This window comes from Octodon degus, unplaced genomic scaffold (assembly GCF_000260255.1).
Source record: "Octodon degus isolate 3935 unplaced genomic scaffold, OctDeg1.0 scaffold00257, whole genome shotgun sequence".
Classification (NCBI taxonomy): Eukaryota; Metazoa; Chordata; class Mammalia; order Rodentia; family Octodontidae; genus Octodon; species Octodon degus.
In genome coordinates, this window is record NW_004524833.1 from 1,134,233 (window position 1) to 1,143,377 (window position 9,145).

The 9,145-nt window shown below is 41.9% G+C and overlaps 1 pseudogene; it reads left to right on the forward strand.

Annotated features, from left to right (window-relative positions):
- Window positions 1-226: 226 nt before the first annotated feature.
- LOC101592028 lies at window positions 227-1,082 on the forward strand (annotated as a pseudogene).
- Window positions 1,083-9,145: the final 8,063 nt, after the last annotated feature.

Consider the following 9,145-nt stretch of genomic DNA (forward strand, 5'->3'; position numbering starts at 1 on the left):
TGGTTTGGGATCACAGAAATATTGGTGAGCTGTTGCATTCTTTGCCCTTCCTGGCTTTTTCTGGTGAAAATCAAATACAAGTACTTTTCCTGGCTCTTACTAAAGATCTTCCCAATTAGGGAAACTGTTATTAGAAAGTGGTCTCGAGGGGCCTCCAGATGAAGCATGGGATACCTTACAATGCTCTTTATTTCTATACCACTGGGGATAGAAAAGGGCATCAAGAATGAAAGGATATTCTGAGCTGATCCAGAAGCTCTCCAATTTTGTTTGCCATTTAAATCAACTGTGCTGGCTACCCTGGAGATCTAGCAACTGGAATAGCACAGCCAAACCTTGTGGGGTGCACCTGAGCAAGGAGGCCAGCAAACAGGTAGATGTATTCAGATAAAATCTTTTCCAGGAGGCTGAGGAATTCCTCTACATATTTTTGCCTCAGAAAATCATATACTTGAGTCAGCTCTTGAACGAGGACTCCCTCAATGTGGTATATTTTACCTCTCTTCTTGCCCCACTGGACATCCCTGTCCCAGACTCTGCATTCAAATATGCTGAGATGGAAACAGATAATCAGGAGAAGAAAGAAGCCCCTAAGTGTGGATTTCATCCTGGGAATGAGAAACTCCTGGCCCTGCTTGCTCTAGTTAAGCCATAAGTATGAACTCTCAAAGAGAAGTGTATCCTGGAGATTGCATGGATCCAGCACCTGATCCCCAAGATTGAGAATGAAAATGATTTTGGGGTAGGAATCCAGGAGAAATTTCTGGAAAGGGTGAATGCAGTCAAGACCAAAGTAGAAGCCTTCCAGACAACCATCTTTTGCCAGGCAGGGTCTTATGCCACTGGGCTATCTCCCCAGCCCTCAGACAATCATTTCTGTGTAGTTCTCAGAACATGGGGACGCTGTGGCCAAGGCCTCTAAGAAGACCCATGTAATGGATTACTGGGCTCTGGTGCATGAGAGAGATGAAGCACCCTATGGGAATTGGAAGGCCTTCTAAGCAGAACTTTGTCATATCATCAGCAGCAACCTGGAGAAAATTGTCAACCCAAAGAGTGAGAAGAAGCCATCTATATACTGAGCCCAAGACTAGAAGAAAAAGAAACCTGTTCCTTGAAAAAAAAATTAAATAATAAATCACCTGGGATTCTTTCATTAAAATGACAAAATGTCATCATTCATTGTAATTAAGAGTTTTTAAATTGATATTTCAAAAAACAAATTCACAAAAATACTCTCCAAGGATAAGAACATCTCTAGCCTCAATTAATCAAAGCCATGATTTCAAGGTGACTAGGTGTATATCATCTCACTAAACCATGGGCTACAGGATCATTGCATGAATACATTTATCCTGAACAACTCACCACAGTGTACCCCAAGGACCATATTTCCTGATGTCTTTATTATCCATTTGCCTATGTGGGACAGGAGTGCTCACCTTTTCCTCTCAAAATAAACCAAAGTAACAGGTTGTTGTTCACAAGAGACTATGAAAGAAGACTGGAACATTGTAAGATTTAGATACCTGGAGAGCTGTATAGTTAGACACAAAATGTCCCAATATCTGCTAGCCTAACCTCTCAGGTAGAGAAAGCAGAGTATCCTCCTTATAGGGGTAAGAAAGAAAGAAAGAGTGCCAAAAAAACGATAGCAGATGTATCTAATATTGTCTACTAACAAGTTTCTCCATTTTAATATATTTACAACCCACTTAGATAAATAGCCTGAAATATTTGCAGATGTTTTACACTGAAAAAATGACCTGAAATCACTCCCTAGTCAATACCCAGGATGCCATAGCCAGATATCACCTTGAGGAGTAAACTATTTTCAGAATTTGGATTAATCTTATGTTCACAAACAACTGTATATTCCGGTTTTGGGTACCCAGAGACATTTCATTATTTGTTTTGTGGGTATTTGACGTGTAAGTCAAAATTTTCCCAGCAAAGTGACTCTCATCCAAGTGGCTGGGTACCCTGCATCACATGGCACAGGTGTTGCAAAACAGAACTGAATAGAGGGTGGCATGTGCAGAAACCAGAGAGTCATGTGGATTTCCCTCCAATAATGCATGCATGGCAGTAATGAATGTGCTTGTACCCATGCAGGATATGAAGGCAGATACACAGTCTGATCTTGTCATTTCTCTCCTCTGTACCAAGCTCAAATGTCTATTACTTGTATTGTGGGAAGAAGGGGGTACTGTGTCACCAGCTGTACCTTGCCCATAGGTGCTTGCTGAGAAGACTTGAACAAGTCAATTCCTTTAACAGTCACATAACTTGAACCTGAATAGCTGCAAGAAGAAGGGTGCAACTATGCCAAGTTCTGGTCAAATACATGCACTGGTACTATCATCTTAGTACCTAAGAAAAATATCATAATTGCTGCTGTCACCCACCTATGTGGTTTGTATTTCTTCCCTGGCTACTATTATCCTAACACTGACTCCCATCAGAACTGTCAGTGAAAGACAAAGACAAAATAATACGATACTTGCAATCACTTCTTCCAGTGAATACTCTGCCTGAACCACTGATGAGTCATAAGACAGGAACCTTGAGCCCCTCATAATTTTTGGTGCTACCAAGGCCAAAGGCTATTGTTATCCATAATCCTTGAAGAAATTCCAATTGACTGACAAGGATAACCACTCACACCGTAAGAGTATACACATACTGAATTCCTACACACATTTCTGTTCATACAACGTTGCCCAAAATGCTGGAATGGTGCCACTCTTGCTTGGCCAACAGAGAAAATGAGTACCTTGAACTTCAAGACAATGCACACTGTGCTGAAATCCACTAAATGTAACCAAGAATGTAAAGGGAACTATGCATCATACCCATCTAGAGTCAAATCCATACTGAATAAAATAATCAACACTCCAGGGCATATTTAATGAAAAAGCATGTTAAGTAGGCACCCCATAAAAGTGATGAAATCTGCATGTTACTGGCAAAAAATAAAATAGATTGAGGGTCAATGAAAGATTAGAAGATGCAGACACAATTACAAACACATTCAGCCAACTTATCTTTGAAAAAGGCACTAAGCATTTTCACTTGAATAATGATAGCCTCTTTAATGGATGGTTCTGGGAAAACTGGTTTTCCATGTGCAAAAGGCTAAAATCAGTCTCATGTCTTTCACCATGCACTAAACTACAGTTAAAATGATCAAATATTTAAATATTAAAATAGAAACAATAAATCTACTATAGCAGAAAGTGGCTAGAAGTTGTTAGGCTAGGATTCAAAGTTTCCCCAACTCCTTAACACCAAACTCTCTTCCCCTTGGACCCACACAAAGCCAAACCCAAACCACAATCACAACCCCACCCCATCTTGTACCCTGGTCTGTGAAGTCCACTTGACTTTGAAATGGGCAGAAACTCTCCTTTGTTAACACCAAAAGTCCTCCACAGACAAGGTAGCCCTGCGAATATTAGCTTTCCCTCTGCTGTTCCAGCCTGCAAGCACCCTCCCCACAAATCCCTTAAAAGCCCTGTGCTTTGCCTTGTTCACTGCTGTTGGTCTGCAAGACAGCCAGCTCCCTTGCCCCTAACACTAATAAATATTCTTGTGTCAGAATGCCTGGTCTGGCCAATTGCATGTGTTCATACCTAATATTCCTTGCTGAAAACCCATGTGGGACATTGAGGCATCTGCCAATCAAAGCCTTGCCCCACCCAGTACAACCCCACCCCTTCTAAGTAAGCTGAGAGCCTCAGGCCTCCCTTGCTGATCTAAACACACACAATATCTAAAACTGTGAGTATCCCTCATTCAACCCATCTTAAAAGACAAACCTCTTGTATTGTCTAACTTGTTTGGGAGGAAAATGAAGAAGGCCATTTCTCTCTTGGGACTCTGTGCTTCGCAGCCCCCTCCCTAACTTTAGCCCAAATGAAATCACTTTGTTTTTTTCATTTTCTCTTTCCTTCTTTACACATCTTGAAGATAAATATTATTCCTGGATGACTAGCTTGTGTCTGCCTCCAGCCTTCTCCCCTGTGATTCCTATGATTTATACCTAGAATGGATAGCTTCAGAATTCCTTCAGCATTCCTTCCAGAATTTCTCTGACACTAATATCCTTTTCTCTTCTTTCATTTTCTATTTCATCCTGACTTCTCCCTGAGGGCAATTCTCTCTCATTTGGACGGCTTGTCTCCCAGCTCTATGCCTCTTGGCCATCCCTGGCCCCACTCTAAGTAGTCTTGTCAACATCTCTAGCTGCTCCTTCCCACTACTTAGCCTCCTCTGTGACTGGGAATGCTTTCTCAGATGGTTTTGGTCCCTTTTGGGACTCCCTCAACATGGTCATCACTTTCAGCCACCTTTTACTTTCCCTCTCCCTACTTTGTCTCTCTGCCACCATGAGTAACTCCTCCTCAACGCCCTCTCAGAACTATTCTTCTTTCCTAGACTGTGTTCAATTTGTCCAAAGAAGCCCCTTAGGATTCTCCAACCAACCTAAGAGTTAAACCCTAGTTTTCCTCTGCCAAACAGCCTGGCCAAAGTACAAGTTGAACAAAAGGGCTATCTGCCTCCCCACAGCCCGCCCCCGCGAACTATTGATTATGGCACCTTCATTGATTTAGATAACATTTGTCACTGCAATGATAAATATTCCAAAGTCCCCTATGTCCTCTCTTTTCTCTCCATAAACATCCTGAGTTCTGCCTGTAATGTAGTCCCCAACATATTTTACTAGTAGAGGTCCCTACCTGCCCTCTACCCAATCTTTCCCCATTGATCCCTTAATTCCCAGATATCTCTACACCCCACCCTAAAAAACCACAGCCTCCTGAACCACCTCCCTGTGCCCCAGCCAATGCCACAGGCCACCATTAGAGCTGCTATTGTCTGCTACACTGAAGCAGCTCCTCTCACAATACATGGTACTTCACTTTCTGAATTCTGAATTTCAGAGGCTGAGGAGTCACATTACTCTCTCTCCCTCTCTCTTTGTCCTTCTCCCCAACCTTTCTCTCATCTGCCTTTGCTGCCTTTCCTACCATTCCTGCATTCCTCACAGTCCTCACCCAACTTGCAACTGAAATCTCTTTTACCTCCAAAACTAACTTGTGGACAAAGTACAATGCAAAAACAACTAATGACACATTTTTCTCCAAACTGCATGTGTTTCTCCCTTTGCTATTGAGCTAAGAGCAGGATAACAGCCCACCTATCCTTACCTTTCCAGTTGAGCCTGCCACTTACTCTCACTCCCCTCACCCCTCAGCAACCTTGGCAAACAGTCTCCTGTTACAACCACAAGAAAGTCCCTGAGTCACAGCTCCCCTCCTCTCCCTTTACACACCTCTTGCCAGCCTGTATGTCAAGGACTTGTGAGTTGTCAGTGTTCCTCTATTGTACTTATACTCTGCTCAGTTTACTTGCTCCTACTCAAATATGGTAACTATATATAAGAGAATTTTACATTTTTTCAAATTCTAATAAGAGATCTCTGCTAATTGACCTAAAAAAGTTCTGACTAGTCTCTCATAATTACAAACTTAAAAAAGGTCATCATAATTTAATCTGGCCAGAATTATATTTTAGTGCACTCTGATTGTATAAAGATGCTCATGTGTGTCATATATATATATATATATATATATATATATATATTTCCATTAGCAGCTGTTCTTCATATTTGAGCTATAAAATATAGGCTTAAAAGCATGTTTTCTCCTGAGTTAGCAGCAACTCTAAATGATATCAAAATTAGTTTACAATTAAACAAAAATCATTAAAATGCAGAAAGATTATTGAACAGGACTCTTGATCTGTGGATAGAGGGATGACCAAACTTTGTTTATCAGTGGAGAGATACAAATAATTTCCTTAGAAGATAGTCCCAATAATTTGGTCATTGGTTGCCTAAACAAAATAAATATTTAATCATTTATTATGACCCTTATGCAACACTACTATGTATGACTGTCGATGTCAAATATTCTCTATAAAAGTAAAACTATTGTTTTTTAATGTTCTATAGGAATTTAACTGAAAAAATGCCCATGGTTAATAAAAAAAATAGCAGTTCTCTGGTCACACTTTATATTTCAAGGTTCCTGATACTCAGATAAACTTCTAATAATCAAGTACAAATAAAAACCTTGATTCTTCTGACCTACTTGATACGCGGATCTGTTCCTGACATTTATGTCAAGCTAAAAAGACAGATATTATTCCTCAAACCCCACAGGGAAGCTTAGTTAACCTGACTTTCCATGCCTTCAATAATAGACACCAAAATTAACTATACACAAGTGCCAATTTTTGGCTGTGACACTTGGGAGTCCTATCAAAGCTCGTAACATGATAATGATAAGCCTAAACAATGCTGCCACCAGAGCTCCTCCTGGATGTGTTCAAGTTCAGTGCAAAAGAACACTGGGCATGAGCCTGCCCTAACCTATAGCCACCACTGGTATCTGGATCCATCTATAAGCTCAAGGGTCACTGGAAACACAACTACCCTGTCTTCCAGAGAGCTGGTAAGTAATCCAATTCCCTTCCTCACAGGAAAATTTGCTACAGCCAGATCCATAAAAATTTGTCCTGCTTGGTCTTACCACTAAAAAGAACAAAAGAGCTTGGGATCCATGGCCCATATTGGGGTATCTTTGTCAGAGTCCCAAGTCTCGCTGGACATCTCAGGTAAAAAACTATCCTTGCTAACTCAGACATCACATATAGTGTTCTTAAATCCTAAAGTTCCTATCTTAGATATACAGTTTCCATAGCGTGTGTTGATGGCCAACGTAAATGACGCTTTCAAACAGGCCCATTCTCTGCTGACTCCAAGCATGGTTCCTCATTCATAATGTCCTTGTAAATTCATTCTACTCCATACCTCTCATGGGGAGAAATTTCATCCAAAAGCTTCATGTCTCTCTCACTTCTCTCCCCATAATGCTTGCTCTATAACCCTAACCTCAGTGCCCAGTCAGCTCCTCCCTCCCTCCTCCCTTGTCAACCACATACTAAGAGACACTTTCAGTCCTATTCATTCCACATGTGCTGTTCATATACTAATATGTCTCAGAGATCCTATAGGCTTTTCTTGACTTCTCCAATGCCCAATAGCTCCAAAACATTAGAGGAGACATGATCCCACTATTCACTGCATCCTCAGTCTTCTTGTCCTAAGACACTTGACACTAGCTTCTACATGGGCATGAACCATCTCCCTGTCAACCCTCCTTGCCCCCAAGAACTCTCCTAACCCAGACCAACAACCTCACCAAGTGGTGGCTGTGTGTGTCCATTCTAAAGCCTGATATCCTGGCTATCCCAGTCTTACCCAACAACACACACACCTGTCCCCTTCTCAAAAGCCTTTAGCAATTGATATCTCTATTTTAAGATCCCCCTCTCCCTACAACCTTACATGTTCCTAGGAAAGCTTTACTGGCATCTTTTGCAGAACAATAACTTCAATCAACACACCTCTATACAAAAAACACAGAACAGGCACATAGCTGTTTCTGTGTGACACCTCGATCTTTCATTGCCTTCCCTTATACCATCAGTGCACTATAGTGAGTAACATAAAATCTTAACCAAATCCTTTTCTCAGGTTACTGTTACCAGGCTTTACCCCAACAAGACTCCGATGATGACAACTCTCCCTGATCTCCAGACTCTCTGCCTATGATGTCCCAGGTTGGCAGAAAGTGGCCAGATGATATCTTTGCTCTTTTTCTACCAAATAAAATTTGGTGTGATAGGCTAGGACTCAAAGTTTCCCAGACTCCCTGTCCCTGATCTATCTTCTCTTTATCCCCACACAGAGCTCAACACAAACCCCAAACCTAAAAGAAGCCCATTTTGTACTCTGGCCTAACAGGTCAGCCCAACTTTGACATGGTCAGAAAACCACAGAAACTCTCCTTTTTTAACCTTAAAAGTTCCCCATACACAAGGTAGCCCTGCCAAGATTAGCTCTCCCTCCACTGTTTCACCTGAAGACACCTTCTCCACAAAAAAATCCTTAAAATCCCTGTGCTTTGCCTTGTTCACTGCTGTTTCAGTCTGTTAGACAGCCAACTAACTTGCTCCTACAGCCAATAAAGCTTCCTCTCATGTCATAATGCCCCTTGTGGTCAAATCTGTGGGCTCATATCTAACATAATTCTTGAAGACATAGGGGTAGCCAGAGTGCATCAACAGAAACTGAACTACACAGGAAATACTCTAAAGAATGAACAACTTGGATCTCATCTTTTTTGAAAATTGTCATGTCAAAAGAAATCACTAACAGAGTAAAATTAAAACTCACCAATCATTTAAAAAAAAATCATAGCCAACTGTCCCTCAGACAAAGCACTTCTATCAAGAATGTATAAAGGAGTTCTGCCATGCTCTCAGGCCCCCTCCATTCCCCCAGAGCCAGCCCGACCCAACCCAAAAGAGAAACTTTCCTCCACACTCTCTGGATACCACCACAACTCCAGAGCCAGCCTAAACCTGCCTCATGAGTGAGAACTTCTGCTGTGTTCTTGGGAACCCTCCAGACCCAGCACAAGCCCACACCTGGTGAGTGTGTAGGAGAGCTTCTGCATTCCTCTACACCCGCTGGACCTCTGGACCAAACCCAGGCCCTCCTCATGACTGAGAACTTACACCACACTCTAGGGACACCTCGGGACCCAGCTCAAGCCCAGGCCCAGTGAGTGTGAAGGAGAGCTTCCACTGCCCTGCACCCCCTGGGCCACTCCAGACCCAATTCAGTCCTAGCATACAGGCCTGGGATGAAACTCTGCAGCTGAAGTATATACAGAAAGACTAGGAGAAAAAACCACCTGACTAACACAGGAGCAGAACATTTTGCCAAAGGGGCACAACAAGTTCATTTGCAAAGGCTGCAGCAGGAAGGAGCTGAGTACAGCAGACAGATTAAGACAGGTACAACTGGATAAAGTCAAACTCAAAATTCAGAAGGTGATAAGGTTAAAACTGCACCAAAGCTCTACATCAAAGTTCAGAGAACAGTTCTATACAAAATGACAAAACTACAAATTCCTTCAATGGGCCATACAGGAAAGAAATGGATCTAATGAAGCAGAGCCGAGCAGATATAGAAGAACTTAAAATTTCAATCACAAGCTTGCAAAAC